Source organism: Arachis hypogaea, chromosome 14 (assembly GCF_003086295.3).
Source record: "Arachis hypogaea cultivar Tifrunner chromosome 14, arahy.Tifrunner.gnm2.J5K5, whole genome shotgun sequence".
Classification (NCBI taxonomy): domain Eukaryota; kingdom Viridiplantae; phylum Streptophyta; class Magnoliopsida; order Fabales; family Fabaceae; genus Arachis; species Arachis hypogaea.
This window is the reverse complement of record NC_092049.1, coordinates 3,449,839-3,466,300: the sequence shown is the minus strand read 5'-3', so window position 1 is coordinate 3,466,300 and position 16,462 is coordinate 3,449,839. Positions and strand designations below refer to the sequence as shown.

Genomic DNA, 16,462 nt, shown 5'->3' with positions numbered 1-16,462 from the left:
TCTCTAGCATTGAGGTTGTAAAAGTTTTGAACAAACTGATGCGGATGAAGTAGATTCCGTACTTGTTCATTACCGTGGGATCTCGAGTGCTGTGGATCGGATGGTGATGAGAAGGTTAGAGAGGGAAACCCAGGTTGATCTGGAGCGGGCGTTTGAGGTGTGCTCAGTGAGTTGATGGTGCCAGAGGAGAGGAGGACGAGGGGGTGGCCTCATGCAAGGACACTCCGACGGTCAAGTTAGTGTCCGTACGAGGGGATGGCCAAATTAGGTAAGATATGACGTACCTTGGGGGGAGAGCTGTCCTCTCCCCTTATATACTGTGTAAGGCGGGCCTATGGATGACCTAGCCCACTGGCCAAGGAGCTTCTATGAGCTGTCCTAGTCCACGTGGGAGGAACAGGTCGTTCCAGACTTCAGATCGGGGACTCGGGGCGGCCCCAAGGATACCGACCCAACTGGTGACCTGGTCGTACGGAGTGTAAACCGGGCATGCCTCTAGTCGGGTGTTGGAAACCGACCCGCCGGACTCTTCTGTCGTGAGGATGTTGGGCCTGGGTCGGGTGGGCCCGACCCGTAACTAGTTGGGCTGGACTTTGGTCCATAACAGTGCCCCCCAACGGCCAGCCTGAGTTTGCGTCGTCTGCGATTTGTCCTACTCGCGAGTGGGATGTCTTTCTTTGGGCTCGTGATGCGTTTCATGTTTCTACGCGTGGTCATCTCGTTCTGACGTTCCTGGCTCTGCGCTGGGCATTAAATCCTAATTTCGTTTGAATTTGCTGAAATGACAGGTATGCCCTGCCTTTTGGCTTCTTCTTGACGTTCCACTCTTGCCCCTTTTTATTTTCAACTCTCATTTCCCATTCTTCTTTTTCCCTTTTTTTCCTCTAATGTTGCTTTTTCTACTCTTTTTTTTGCTGCTTCGATTCGTTCGCGCTTCCAGATTTCTTTCTTTCTTTCGGATTCTCTTCCTCACTTCTGCATTTCCTGGTTACATTGTTTATGGTTTTCATTGCTTTTTGGTTTTCTTTTGGTATTCCTTTTGTGCTTTTTCCGGTTGCGTTTTCCTATGCATGCCTGGGCTTTTGTATTGCTTTTGCTGCTTCTTCTTTTAGAGGGGTCTACGCCATTGGGTTTTTCTTAGGTTTTGCTGAGTTCTGGGGTTAGTGTAGTTGATGTTTGGTACTAGGGGGTGGTTTTAGGGTAAGTTTTGTAGTTTAGCTTCCTATACCTTTTGAGGGTTCCGTGAACCTCCCGTTCTAACTAGAGTGGTGTCCCCGCTTGTAGGTATGGCTGACCGCCCTGTACTTCCCGAACATGGTCTCAGCGGCCGCTAGCCGATTTTGTCGATCACTACGCCTGGGTTACTTTCCGATGTGAAGGACGCCCCTATATAAGTCACCGTGAGAGCCTCCAGATCTTCGCCCAGCCGGAGGAGAGGAGGACCCGAGGAGGCGTTCGTTTTTGTACCAGGTTTACGTTTCCTGCCAATCGGGAGCATGCTTTGTCAAAAGAACTGGCCTCCCTCGGTGTTGATTGGTGGGTTTATAAACCCATGTTCAAACCTTGGGAGTTGCTTCCCTCTCTTCTTCATGGTTCTAACGGTGCGATATGCTCCGTCACAGCTACCGTAGTTGGGCTGTTATTCGCTGTTTTGAAATGGTCTGCGAATATCTGGAGATCTCGGTATCTGCACCTTGCGAGTGGATCTATCGTAGTCTTCTAGTTGGGTTGCCATCATCAAACTAAGTTCCTCAGGTGGAGCTTTGTGGAAGTTGGCATTTTCTTGACATTTCTTGCATTTCCTGACGAACCCCTGAGCGTCCGACATCATCGTGGCCAGTAATACCCTACTCGGATGATCTTCTTTGCCGGCGACCTTCCCCAATATGGTGACCACAACACCCCTCATGGACTTCGCTCTAGGACGTAGTCCTTCTGGTCGGGCATAGGCATTTGAGCAAGGGTTGGTGGACCCTGCTTGTACAACTGCCCTTGTATGATCACATATTTGTGGGGCTTCCCTCCTGGTGGCTTGTGCTTCCTTCTCGTCTTAGGGTATTTTCGCCGTGTTCCAGGTATCGGAAGATAGGGTCTATCCATCAGGTGGGCTTGGGGTCTGGGTTGCACATAAGATGATTGCTGGTTCAGTTGCCAGTCCTTGGATTAGAGACCTGTTCCCTGTCCCAGGCTTGGTGCTCGCTAGCTTGGAGAGGAGGTCTGCTCGGGCGTTCCTTTCCCTAGGAACATGCTGGATTATGACTTCCTCGAAGTTTTTGCAAACTTTTTTACCTTTTCTAGGTATTTTTGTAGTAGTGTGTCCCTGGCCTGGTAGCTGCCGTTTATCTGGGATGTGACGATCTGGGAGTCACTACTAACTTCTACCCTGGATGCTTCGATTTCTTTAGCTAGGATTAGCGCTCCTATCAGTGCTTCGTATTCTGCCTGGTTGTTGGAGACGGGAAATCGAACTTGATCGACTGCTCGTAAGCTACCCCTACCGAGTTCTCGAGAATGATCCGGTCCCTCCGGACATTTGGTTGGATGCTCCGTCAAGTGGCTTCCACCATGTGTTCGGTATGTCGTGTGCCTCTCCTGTGACCTCTACCAGGAAATCTGCCATTGCTTGGGCTTTGATGCTTGTCTGGACTCGTATTGCAAATCATATTGGGACAGCTCTACTGCCGATGCCATCATCCTCCCTGCGAGGTCGGGTTTCTGGAGAACTTGCCAAATGGCCTGGTTGGTTCTTAGGATGATCACATGCCGTTGGAAGTACTGTTTGAGTCTTCTTGATGAGGTTAGCAGGGCATAAGCCAGCTTTTCCAGCTTGGTGTACTTCAACTCCACCCCTTGGGAGTCCTTTGTTGATGAAGTATATTGGGCGCTGGTCTATCTTCTTCTCGGACAAGAACCACCGCCATGGCCTGTGTGGTCACTACTAGGTATAGGTACAGAGGTTCTCTTCTCTTGGTTTGTGAGCACGGTGTGGTTCTGAAAGTATCTTTTTGAAATGGCTGAACGCTTCTTCGCATGCCGGGGTCCACTCGAAGGCGATTCATTTCTTCATTAGGTTGAAAGAATGGGAGGGCCTTTTCCGCCGAAGCTCCGAGGAACTGGGATAGAGCCGTAAGCTTCCCGGTGAGTTGCTGTACATCTTTGACACACCCTGGGCTTGTCATTTTTAGGACGGCTTCGCACTTGTTTGGGTTAGCTTCAACCCCCCGTTGTGTTATCATGAAACCTAGGAACTTTCCGGCCTCTATAGCAAACGCGCACTTGAGTGGATTGAGCCTCATTTTGAATTTCCTTAGCGCTTCGAAGACAGCTTGGAGGTCGTCTATAAGGCTGCTTGGCTCTGCCTTATTTTACCAAGATGTCGTCGACGTAAATCTCTACTATCTTGCCGATGAGGTCATGGAAGACTCTGCTCATTAGTCTTTGGTAGGTGGCCCCCACGTTCTTCAATCCAAATGGCATTACTGTAACATAAGTGCCTCCTGGTGTATGAACGCCGTCTTCTCCTCATCAGGCTGGTGCATCGGGATCTGATTATAGCCGGAGTACGCGTCCATGAAGCTGAGAAACGATATCTGCGCCAAGTCTACCAAGGTGTCGATGTGGGGAGGGGAAAGAGTCTTTAGGACATGCTTTGTTTAGGTCGGAATAGTCGACACACATTCTCCATCTTCCACTAGCTTTTTTGACCAGGACGACGTTGATAGCCATGTCGATATTTAAGCTCTTTGATGAACTCAGCTTCAAGTAGCCTGGCTATTTGTTTGGCGACCTCATGGCCTTTCTTGGGACATTTTCCTTCGTCGCTGTGCTACTGGCTTTGCGTCTGGTTTGACGGCTAGTCGGTGGACATGACCTTGGATCCAAGCCCGGTATGTCTGATGGCGTCCACGCGAAGAGGTCGCCGTTTGCCCTTACGACCTCCATGAGGGGCCCTTGAGTTCATGGGGCAGATTTTTGTTTACGAAGGTAAACTGTTTTGCCGACTTCCGTATCTGGAACTTCTCCATGTCCCCCTCTGGTTTGGTCTCGGCTTGTCTTCTATCCTTATATCCAGTTTGCCAAAAACACGCCAGCTGCCTTTTTAGACTCTTTTCTTAGGGAGAGACTGGCGTTGTCGTAGGCAACCACCGCTTCCAAGTCTCCCCTAATGGAGCCAACAGCTCCTTTGTCCGTCACGAACTTCATTGCTAGGAATTTAGTACATATCATAGCTGAAAATTCGTTGATAGTCTTTCTTCCTTTCGCTCTACTCAGGCAGGCTCCTCCTCCTTCGCGAAGCTCTTCCGACGTGGAGGTCGCTCCATGTCTACTCCAGGGTCCCAACAGATGGCGCCAATGTTCGTTACCGTGGGATCTCGAGTGCTCGGTGGATCGGGTGGTGATGAGAAGGTTAGAGAGGGAAACCCCGGGTTGATCTGGAATGGGCGTTTGAGGTGTGCTCAGTGAGTTGATGGTGCCGGAGGAGAGGAGGACGAGGGGGTGGCCTCCTGCAAAGACACTCCGACGGTCAAGATAGTGTCCGTACGAGGGGATGACCAAATTAGGTAAGATGTGACGTACCTTGGGGGAGAGCTGTCCTCTCCCCTTATATACTGTGCAGGGCGGCCCATGGATGACCTATCCCACTGGTAGGGGTGGCAAGCGGGGAAGCCCGCCCTGCCCCGCCAGAAGCCCGCCCTTTGGCGGTTGGCCCGCCCCGCCCCGCCTAGTGAGGCGGTCCCAAATCCCAGCCCGCCAAATATCTTTTTTTTTTTACTTTTAATTATTAAATAATATATATAAAAGTATAAAAAAATCTCTTATATTTTTTATTTTAACTATTATAATTTCTAAAAGTATAAACAAATTATAATTTTTATATTCACAAACATTAAAGTCTTTATAATTATAAATATCTAATAAACATAATATAAACCAAGTTTTCATCCAAAACATAATTATAAATATTGTTCCCAAAGCAAAATAAATATAATCCAAAACATAATTATAAATAGTCTCTAAAACAAAATAAACATAATCCAAAGCACTCAATTTCATCTTCATTCTCTTGTAAGTTGGGTTGGAGAAAGTTGGGTTTTGGCAAAAAAAATTGTAAAAATACCCCTTGATAAAAAAAAATACTAAGCCCGGCGGGGAAGCCCGCCCCACCCCGCCAAAGCCCGCCAAAACCCGCGGTTTAAGCAGTGCGGGTTAGGCGGGCTTTTGCTATTTGGCGGTCCTAATTTTCCAGCCCAGCTCGCCTTTTTTGGCGGGTTACGCGGGCCGACCCGACGGGTTTAGGCTCGTTTGTCACCCCTACCCACTGGCCAAGGAGCTTCTATGAGCTGTCCTAGTCCACGTGGGAGGAACAGGTTGTTCTAGACTTGGATCGGGACTCGGGGGCGGCCCCAAGGATACCGACCCGACTAGTGACCTGGGTCGTACGGAGTGTAAGCCGGGCGTGCCCCGGTCGGGTGTTGGAAACCGATCCGTCGGACTCTTCCTGTCGTGAGGGATGGCTTGGGCCTGGGTCAGGGATGGCGCCCCGACCCGGCGACTAGTGGGGTTGGACTCTGGTCCGTAACAATACTAATTTGGCATAAGGACAATCACGTAACACAAGAAGGACGTCCTCTATGAGGTAGTTGCAGCGCGGGCAGCTAGTAGAGGCAGATAAATGTCTTCTTCTACTGATTGATATTTGTTAAAATAGCATCATTGGCGACTAACCAAAGGAAGGAGCGAATTCGCTCCGAACCGCTCCACTTCCAAATCAATTTGAAGACTCGATCCGGCGTGCTTTGATCCTCCCGAGGCGAGTTGTTGGCTGATTTAAGGTTGAAGCCTTCTTTCTTTCTTTTTTTTCTCCTCCTCCCTCTACTGGAAAGTTTAGTTTTTTTTTTTAAAGTATTATTGAAAGACTCTCCTTGTAAGGGTGTGATCAAATTTTTTAAAGCCCTAAAGATTAAGAAACAAAGGCCTTCTTTTATTTGTTTGTCCACATTCCTATCTCTATAAGTGTATGTGTTTGTCAATGACAATTACAATGAAATAATGATCAATTGCCCTAATACCAAAAAAAAAAATGATCAATTTCCTTCATTTTCCTGATGTCATTTCTCTTATTTACTCCAACAATTAGTTACTAATCTTGTTCCTTGATTTTTTTTTTGGTGATAGTATGAAATGAAACCAAAGCCATGAAATTAAGATTCAATTAATTTGTTTGGCAGAATTTCAATTATTATTAATTAAGTTAAAGCTGAGTTGGGCAAATGCAAATGAACAATGAAGAAAATAAAATGTTCATTAATTTAATTTGGGTTTGGGAAAAGAAGCACTAAAAAAAAAACGATGCGCATGTGAGTGGTTGACAGCACTTCCTCCTATTTTTTTTTCCCTTTTTCCGTTCGTTTCTTCTTCCTATTCCTAATCTAAGTTGGAGATGGAGGTTATAAAGTTTATGTACTCACTAAGGCAAAGGATGTCATTGTACCTGATGGCTCTAACCTTCAAGGGAGTCGTCGCGGTGGAGCAATGCCAGCGGTGGTGGTCGGGTTATGTTTTATCCAAATTTTTATTTAATTTTTGAAAAATATATATGAGAATTAGGTTAGATTAAGTGATTAACTTTGTTGTCCAATCCTTAAATATCACATATCACATATCACAAAAATGTAAAAGTGATGATTTTTATCTTATACTACAGGTCAGTAAAAGTCAACAGAAAATTTAACTTTGTTAATATTTAAATATATCTTTAATTAGAGAAAAAATTAAACATTAAATCTTTAAAAAATTAAGTTAAATTATGTGTGTTTAAAGACCACTTTAAATATTAATCTCTAAAAATATTAAGAGATCACATATATAATATGTACATATTTTTCAAAAGATATATACGATTCATATAAAACTGAGTTAAAGGTGTAAAGTATAATATTTTTCTTTAAATATAATTTTATTCATTGCTATTCTTGTTAAACAAAACGGTTTTTTCAAATTATTTTTAATGCCTTTTATAATTATATAATGTATTTAAAATATTTTTGTTTTAATAAATAATAATATGTACTATTTTAAAATTCATTATATATATATATATATATATTAAAATAAGACTGGACATACTGACATAGTATTAATATGTATTTTAAATTTTTTTATTTTTTATTAAGTCACAGTTGACAACAAAAAATAAAAAATATGAGTATCGATAAATAGTGTAGTATCCAAAATATATCCGACATATAAATACATAAATACGACATCTTAACAAAGTATCCATATTTCATACTTACAAACTTAAACTAAAATATAACATATCATTAACATCAGTTTTATTTAACATATCATGTCATAGCATTCTTATTTCGTATTAAAAAATATACAAAAAACAAATGATGAATAAAATTCAAGAGTTAATAAATTAAAATTAAAAATTTCAGTAATTCTAATAACAAAACTTCATTCATTAAAATATGATTATCCAATTATTGTAAAATGTATGCAGTGCATCTGATTTTATTTTTGAGGAATGCTAGGAGGCCAACAACTTTTGTAATTTGTAGCCATCAAATAGCCATCAATAATAGTTTTATTGGTGTGAGATTGGTGTGAGATTTCATCCAATGACTCACTTTCTTTGCTGGTTACATGCTGGCCAGAATTTAACAAAGTTGCTGGTCCTTAAACTTTTCTTTTATTTTACTATTTATATTTTCATAAGTGAGAGGAGAAGAGCTCACCATAGAAATTATTTTCTTTGAATTTTATTTTTTCTTTTAATCCCGTGACTCAAATTTAGATCCGGTGATTCAATGCTTGAATAATATCATGTCATGGTCACAAACAGATCCAATGATGTCAGGAATGAATTTTTAGTCCAAACAAAGTGAAAAAAAAGTCCAATTCAATTAATATATATACTTTTAGTACTATGAGGATGTCATGTTGAATTTGACAATATAAAAAATTGCTAATAAATAATTTAAAAATTGTCTTATAATTTTAAAATTGACAATAATACATGACAATTATATTAAATTTGTTTATATTAAAAATTATTGTTCTGAGAATTGGACCAGACTGATCGGTTCAATCAGGTTAACCGAAAATCAGTCATTTGATCGGTCCAGTTAGACTATAAAATCGTTCTGTAAAAAACCGGTCAAAAAAAAGTCAAATTGGTGGTTAATTAATAAACCGACTGAATCGGACCGATTTTTTATAAGATCGGTTCACTCCTCCAAATTAAAACGGCGCCGTTTACAAAAAAAAAAAAAAAAAAACCAGCGCATAACACCTCCCACCCCACCCCTTTCTCTCTCTCACCCAGCGCATAACACCTCCCCCCACAATACCCTCACTCAGCAGAAGGTGAGAAAACCCTAATCTTCTCTTGGAATCGAAGAACAGCCACCATCCATAATCCTTTCTTCTCCTTGAAGAATAGCCACTTCCCACCATTCCACTTCAGAGCTAAAACTCATCGCCGAACCCTTCTCTCCCTCCTCTCTCTCTCTCGCCATCTCTGTCCGAGCTCTCTCTGTCGCTGCTCCTCGCCATGGGTCGTCGCCGCTTCTCTGCTCCTCGCCGTGGGTTGCCGCTTTTCTGCTCCTCGCCGTGGGTCGTTGCTGCTTCTCCCCTCATCTTCGTTTCTGCTTCTCTGCTCCGCACTGTGTCTCGCCGTCGTTGCTTCTCTTCGTGTGGAGTTTCTAGTCTCTGCTACAACCCTCTCAGGTCTCAAGTCTCTTCTTCTCTGCTTCAAGCCTTCAACCCTCTCAGGTCCCAAGTTTCAGTCTCTAACTCTCCCTGATTCTATCTCCCTGACTCTATAACTTTGAAATTTGAAATTTATTCTGAACATGCATATGATGTATTATTGATGATTCTGCTGGATTTTGAGATATTAATGTTTTGAATTTTTATTTGAATTCTGTCCGTTGATCTTGAATTAATTCTGCTGAGATTGAGTTATAAATTCAATTGTATAATTTATTTATTCTGCTGAGATTGATTTTTAAATCCAATATTTTATATTTGTTTTGGTGAATTGTTGTTTTGCTGTTATTGATTCAAAATCAAAACAGTGCCACAATTCTGCATTGAAATTACTATATGGCTTCCTATGATTTGGTTGAGTATGATTCTTAGGTTGGGTATCTGTTTTGGATGTTCTGAAGAGTGACTTGATTGATTTACAGAAGTTCACATATGGGAGAGTTAATTTTTTAAAAAAATTATTTTATATTTAATTAAATCAGTTGAATCCCGGTTGAACCAGTAAATCATTAAACCAATTACTTAACGGTTCTCGCAACCTTGGTTTTTATTTGTTGTGCATCTGTTATACTGAGTTACATATTTTTTAAACACATCTATATTTGGATAATCCCTCAACTACCTTTAGTTATTTCATTGTTAGATCACACATAATATGCTCAACTAGCTGTATCTATGATAAAATAGTGTTGAAGTTTCTGGTGTTTTCATGATAGGTTGAATGGTTGATCTAAATAGAGCAGGGCACCTTTGCTTGAGATAGTTTCCGAGCCTTATATAAAAACCGGTATTGAAGCAGTAGAGCATGCAACAGAAATACGGAGATTGGTTCGGCATTTGGGAGTGATCAATGGCAATATGTAAGAAGGATCTCTTCGTTCTGATCTCTTTGTTACATTATTATACTCCTTGCAATTGAAATAAATTTTGTGATCTTAGCCATCGTGATTTTTTTTAAATAAATTGGTTTGGGGTGCAAAGTGGAGGAGCAACTTGGATCCGTTGATTTCAAAGTATAAACATGATGGTATTCTTCATTTACCATCTAATTAAGTTTTTTTTTTTATTTATTTTAAAAGATGACAGTCTATATTTACATAGACTTTTTATTCAAATTTTATGTTTTCTTAAAGTTTAAGGATAGACATGGGATGCACCATATACATGTAGTCAACTTATATGTTAACCAAGCATTGAACATCAATTTATATAGTATTAATGATAATAGAGTTGAAGACTTAAATTCAGCTGAGTATGTTTTCTTATTTTAGTTCACTCTTTCTTTTAGGAAAACTTTCTCTATACTAACAGTTCGTGGGTGTCTTAAGTATCTAAATCTACTACCAGCAAAAGTACATAATTCAAGGTGTAAATTTCAATTCACTTCTTAATTATTTTACTAATGTCAATCTTAGTACATGTACTATCTAAATATCTTACTAGATATAGCAAATTTCTCTTCTCTATATAAGGATCTAATTAAATAAGAAGCTAATTTATTTTTTTATTTCAATGCAGTCCCCCAAACATATATCACCAACGTAGAAAGTGCAAATGTATGGACCACTCGCAAATTAACTTTTCATACTAAGCATAATATGTATTTGTGTGGACTTGGCATTTATACATATATTTTTTCCCTCTAATTTTGGTTAACTTAATTATGACTTGATGCCTAAAAGATTGAAAGTCTCAATATTTATTCTTAAGCTTTTGAATATCACAAATTGTATTGCAGGGTCAGCAGGCAGTACACTAAAATTTTGGGATTTAGAATCCTTTGAACTGATTGGATCTACTAAACAAGAGGTTTCTCATTTAGTGTCGTGTGAGTCATGGTGTTAGCAATAGCAATTATTGGTGGTTTGGATTGTGCAGTTTCTCTCTTTTAAATGTTCTTAGTGTGCATTATTTTCTTTTTTCTGGTTCACCCCATGATGTACAAGCACACATATAGTAGAGGTCATGGTTCTCTATGAATTTTGGTAGATGTTTTTGCTTAATGTTTCCTTTATGGTTCCTTTTTTATATGTTGATTTTACTAAAATTATTTGAGATCTGATTTCTAACAACCAGAACTTACCAACAATAGAAATGGGCACATTACCAGACAGCAAAGCTGCAAAGGCTTCTCGATAGTGCAATATGAAGACAAGATCCATGGGTGTGAAGAATTCCACTAAGAAAACTATTAGAAGGAATCACAAATAAGTGGTAATTCGTTTTTCCAATTAATCTACTGATAGTTGTCATTTACTTATGGGGTTTTCTTAGGCTTTAGTATGAGATTGGGTTCTATTTTGATGTGAAGTATTTCGAGCACATTGCTTGATAGTAAGTTTGATGATGTTGATAAGTTCCTTTCTGCATTCGCAAGGATTGATGAGAACGAACATTAAACCTATATCTACATTAATTTGAATAAACAAGTAAGTTTCCATAAGATTCCTTAGTGGTGTCACTTTGTGTATGTTCTATTATGTTGTCATTAATTATTCATTTTAATTATCCGTTTAAATATTTTATATCTGATTTGGTTAGTAACCATGGTACCAAGACTATAAATGTCCTCACGAAGGAACCATAGATCATTCTAGATTATCAAGGGAAAAAAAAAAGAAGAAAAATTGCTTTCTTTAGTGTGCAGGCAGAAAATCTTTTGATATCTCATTCATACATAAGCAAGATTCTACTTTTTAAAGAGAAAAAGTAAACAGAACGAAGAACAAATAAAACACAAAATTTAACAGTTTAGTTTCTTTTTCCTCACTTAAGAGCAGATGCATGAAACAGGACATAGTTGAACTTATTAATAAAATTAACAGATCCTCCATTACTATTCAGTTTATTAATAAGATTTGAAGAATCACCAATGGGCCACTATTTTATTTGTGGGTGAGTTCGTTCTGGTTTGTTTCCTTCTTAGATTAATGGTATGTATCAATTGCTTCGCAACATTAGTATTTGATATTCTTCTTTCAGTGGTTATGTTTTAGTTCGATGAGGTGGATTTAACTGGCGCAAAGTTTGAATATTTATGGTTTGGAGTAAATATTTATGGTTTGTTGAGATGGTGAATTTGTCTCTTTGTCTTGAAAAATTATATGTTTGGCAAATATATGCATTTAAACCATTTTTACAATTTTTCTTTCGAAAGTCTCTGTTCCTATAGAATTAAGATAGTTCTTTCTTAGACTTTTTCATTTATGAGAATCTATTGTTCTACATAATAAGAGTTTAGAGATCAACTATTTTGCATTGCGTGCATTGTGCATCCTGTTTTCTAGAAAAATAACTATTTATATTTCTTAAATGATTTAGGGCCATGAACTTCTCAAAAAACTTGCTTATGTGACTGATAAATTTGATAGGAAATCCCTCGAACAATTACGTGAGTAAGAAGATTCAGTACTTTGTTGTACTTAATGTTCTGGCTCTTTTTTTTCCTTTGTACTTAGTGTTCAATGCTTTTTTTTCTTTTTCATTTTCGTTGATGTGCCTTCTCCTGCTTATTTGCTTTTCAAAGAGTTGGGTACTGATTTGCCTATATATTATGACTTATTTTTTCTATTTGAGGGATATAATTTTGCTTTTAAAATATTGGGTTGCCATTGTTTGATTGAGTTCTTTGTTTGTTACAGAGGATTCTGCACCACAATTCCTAATGATTTTAGATTCAGAAAAATTAAGCTCTCTTTCCCATACGTTTTTTATCCACTTAGTCATTTATCAATTTATTCTATGGTTGAAATCATAATTGTGAATTTCTGACACCTGATAGTGGATTTTGTATACTTTATTCTCCAATTGGTTTCTTTTTATATTAATGGTATGTATCAATTGCTTCACAACATTAGTATTTGGTATTCTTCTTTCAGTTGTTATGTTTTAGTTGGATGAGGTGGATCTGGCTGATGCAAAGTTTGAATATTTATGGTTTGGAGTGCATATATATATATTTTTTTAAAATCATGAAGCTTTTTATTATTTGCTGCTTTAGCTTTCATTATTGTATATTCACGCTCAAACTACACAAACTATATCTTTTCCAGCTAATTTTTGTTGAGATAGTGAATTGTCTCTTATCTTGAAAATTTTATGTTTGGCAAATATATGCATTTAAACCATTTTTTCAATTTTTCTTTTGAAAGCCTCTATTCCTATAGAATTAAGATAGTTGTTTCTTAGACTCTTCCATTTATGTGAACCTATTATTCTACATATCATGTTTTTATTTTTCTCTATTACGTATCATGTTTTTATTTATTTTTTATTATAGAGTTTAATTAACATATATTTTTAAAATACTTGTTAAATTTATAAATTAAAATTTTTTATTAAAAATATACAAAATTTAAATTTTTAATATATTTATTTTATAATCATTAAATTAAAGTATTTTAAGCAGATTTTTAGTAGAGTAGAACCTAAGTTATACCTGGGTTCCAGTGTATTTATAATAGAGCTGTTAACCACTTTTGTTTGAGTCATTCTATTTTTTTTATAGATAATTATTTCTTCCAGGTGGTGTAGTGAACCTTTTTTCTTGTTGGGAAATGGATCCTCTCCATTTTTTTTATTGGAGACAATAAAGTGTAATCTCTCACCTTTAATTCTTAAGTGGGACCAGAAATAAATAAGAGAGAACAATGAACGGTAAAATTAAAAACTGGATATCATCCAATTTTTTTTCCACTAGACGGATCCACTCCCATCTTGTTGAGTTTGATTTTTATTTATTGGACCAAAATATGAACAGTTAGTTAAAGTTAAAAACTTAAAATTCACGTATAATTGTCTTGTTTTGATGTGAAATTGATAATTAAAAATTATTAGATTATAATTTAATTAAATCTATCAATTTATTTAACGATTCTAAACTATCCATTTTATATAACGATAATGACATATAAGTCTTTGTCATTAGCTAAACCCATTATAAACAATAATCTTCATTTTTTACTAAAAAAATATTTTGCAATATGATTTTAGTATTTACATTAGGTCCATTTCATGGCACTTTCCTTTTTTTTTGTCAGGAACAATTACTTAACAGAAATAATATAATTATTATTATATAGGTTTTTTATAAAGTGGAAAGAGAAAACATTTTGAAAAAGTTCCCTTTTTTTTTTTCCTTGAAGAGCAAAAGAAAGCATTGTTTGCCCATTGGAATTTTTTCCTGCATTTTCCAATATTTTCTTTTAATAATCTCTCAAATCGTTTAACTAGTCACCTCCTCCTCTTTTTTTTTGTTGTTGTTGTTGTATCACTTGTATGTAGTATTGTGTAATTTATTTATAAATGATCTTTTTGTGTTGACAATTTTCTATATTTGATTCATCATCTTTCTAATTAAGTATTTATTTGGCTCTGAGATCAAATAAATGTCAATTAAGTGCTTAGATTCACTCTTTTTTGTATGGGTATACGTTATATTTTTTGCTTATCTACTGGTCAATTTATTCCTTAGGAATTGTGATTCTAGCGAAAATTTTACATTTCACATTTTTTTGAAAAATAAATACACCAGATTAAATAGGGCTACGTAGCCTCTTTTCTCAAATGTCATCTATATCTAATCTAATGGCTCTATGAGTTTATGACTCCACTCACTAGCTTATCTCCCCCGCCTGGCTCGTTGTTTTAAACTCTTATTTTTATTCCATGATGGCCTCTTCTATGCCTTCAATCGAAATTGAATTAGAAATCGGATATGTAAATTTCACAATTTCACCGCTGTTTTAAACTCTTATTTTTATTCCATGATGGCCTCTTCTATGCCTTCAATCGAAATTGAATTAGAAATCGGATATGTAAATTTCACAATTTCACTTTATGGATACGCAATCCCATCCTCTTTGCATACAGGATATAAATTGAAAATGAGTTACGTTAACATATAATAATTCTAATTTGGTAGATGATTTTTATTGGATGCATAATTTTTTTTTCTCTAATTAAAAATATTAAAACAAACTACTAAAATTGTCCTTAATTTTTAAAGAGCTCAACAAAAATAATTAGATCATTATTTAAAAAATGCATTAAAAAATTAAACCAAAATTTGATCTCAATAATTTTTTATCTTTTTAAAGTATTTTTTTATTAACAAAAAAATTGTAAAAAAAATTATTTGGTGTAATCACTGAATTTTAAGTATAAAATGTGATTTTTTGAATCATATTTGTAAAAAATATATTAAAATAAATTTTACTTGTATAATTCTTTTTATCGTGGTTAAAATAAATTTTCTTTAATTAATAAATTTTATTAAATTTAAATTTTTATTCTTTTGACCCAATGATATTTGTAGAAAAACCAACAAAAACCATTTACAAACATACGCATAAAATCATACAATTTTATTTGATGGTAATCAGTAGCTAAAAGAAGAGAAGGTTGAATCTTAGCCCTTTTTTCGTTGAATATTGATTTCTGATTTTTCAAAGAACTTCAGGCGATATTTCTGCTTTTTGGTCTCGTGTCGAGTTGAGAGACACTTTTGTTTTGTCTCGTACCGAATTGAGAGATATTTTTGTTTTTGTCTCTTGATAAACAGAAACAGAGAAAGGAGTAGGGATGAAGAATTAACACCAGATATATTCTGGTTTAGCCATTAGGTACAATGTAGCCTACATCCAGTCTTCATCACAACAATGATGGAATTTCATTATGTTATCACAACATTACAAACACCAATTTTTTTCTAGGAACTACCCATTTTTATCTGGGACAAATCCAAATTCTACACCCAATCTGGATTTGAATAGGACTCAAAACTGTAAAGTGCTAACTCAACTTGCAAGGAATCCCCACAAGATCATGGCACACAACAGAAAGATGTACAAAGAAATTATGAGACATCTATAACTTTTTCTCTAATATTGATCACTGTCTTTTTTCTCTCACTGGTTTTTTCTTACAAACTTCACCATGCATGTATGCCTTTTACCATGAGACTCAGACAGATAATACTAAGAAAAAGAAAATAAAATGAACACCATTGAAGGAGAAGAACTCATAAAGCTTCAGGGTAGCTATGAGAACTCTGTGCTTACTCTCCTTGATCTCAACCCTTGGCCATTCACCCTTATTATAGAAGGGGAAGCTTCCAAGGTTGAAACTGGTTCAATCAAGCAACTTCTTCTCTAACCAAAAACAGCAGCGGTTCGGACAAAGAGAAGAGAGAGAAAAAACCAAAAATCAACATGCATGTATCTCTCTCAACCCTTTTCATCAAGCTCCTTCCATCTGAACCCTTGATCTTGTCTTTGGCTCCAAGAAAGAATTTGGAATCCTTGATGATCTTCTGACCCAGGACAGCTTCTTGCCTTCCATTTTTGCTTCTTCTTACGTGTAGCTCAGCGGCTATCTTCTTTCTTTGATGAACAAAAATAGAACTAAACTTCTTTACCTTAGATTTGCTTCTTCACCGAGGCAGATTGTTTCTTTTATTGGCATCAAAATCTTGAGGCCATCTTCTAAAATCTTTCCTTCTGAAGTAAAGATATTCCTTTCTTCTTTATAGCTTTTTTTTCTGTAAGCTTTTTTTGATAACTTCTACAATCTTCTTCTCTGATGGATGTGACCGAAAGACAAGAGAGAGAAGAGAGAAGAGAGAAGCTTTCAATGCACAATAAACTCAATTTAATTTTGAGTTTCGGTTACCAAGGAGTGC

At 36.9% G+C, this 16,462-nt stretch overlaps 1 long non-coding RNA gene across 1 annotated transcript; it reads left to right on the top strand.

Annotated features, from left to right (window-relative positions):
• The first annotated feature begins 8,257 nt into the window (after positions 1 to 8,257).
• LOC112740986 (uncharacterized) lies at positions 8,258 to 11,224 on the top strand. The gene is made up of 5 exons (XR_003171349.3): positions 8,258 to 8,784; positions 9,498 to 9,641; positions 10,070 to 10,147; positions 10,300 to 10,337; positions 10,520 to 11,224. It is a non-coding gene; the product is annotated as an uncharacterized lncRNA (long non-coding RNA).
• Positions 11,225 to 16,462: the final 5,238 nt, after the last annotated feature.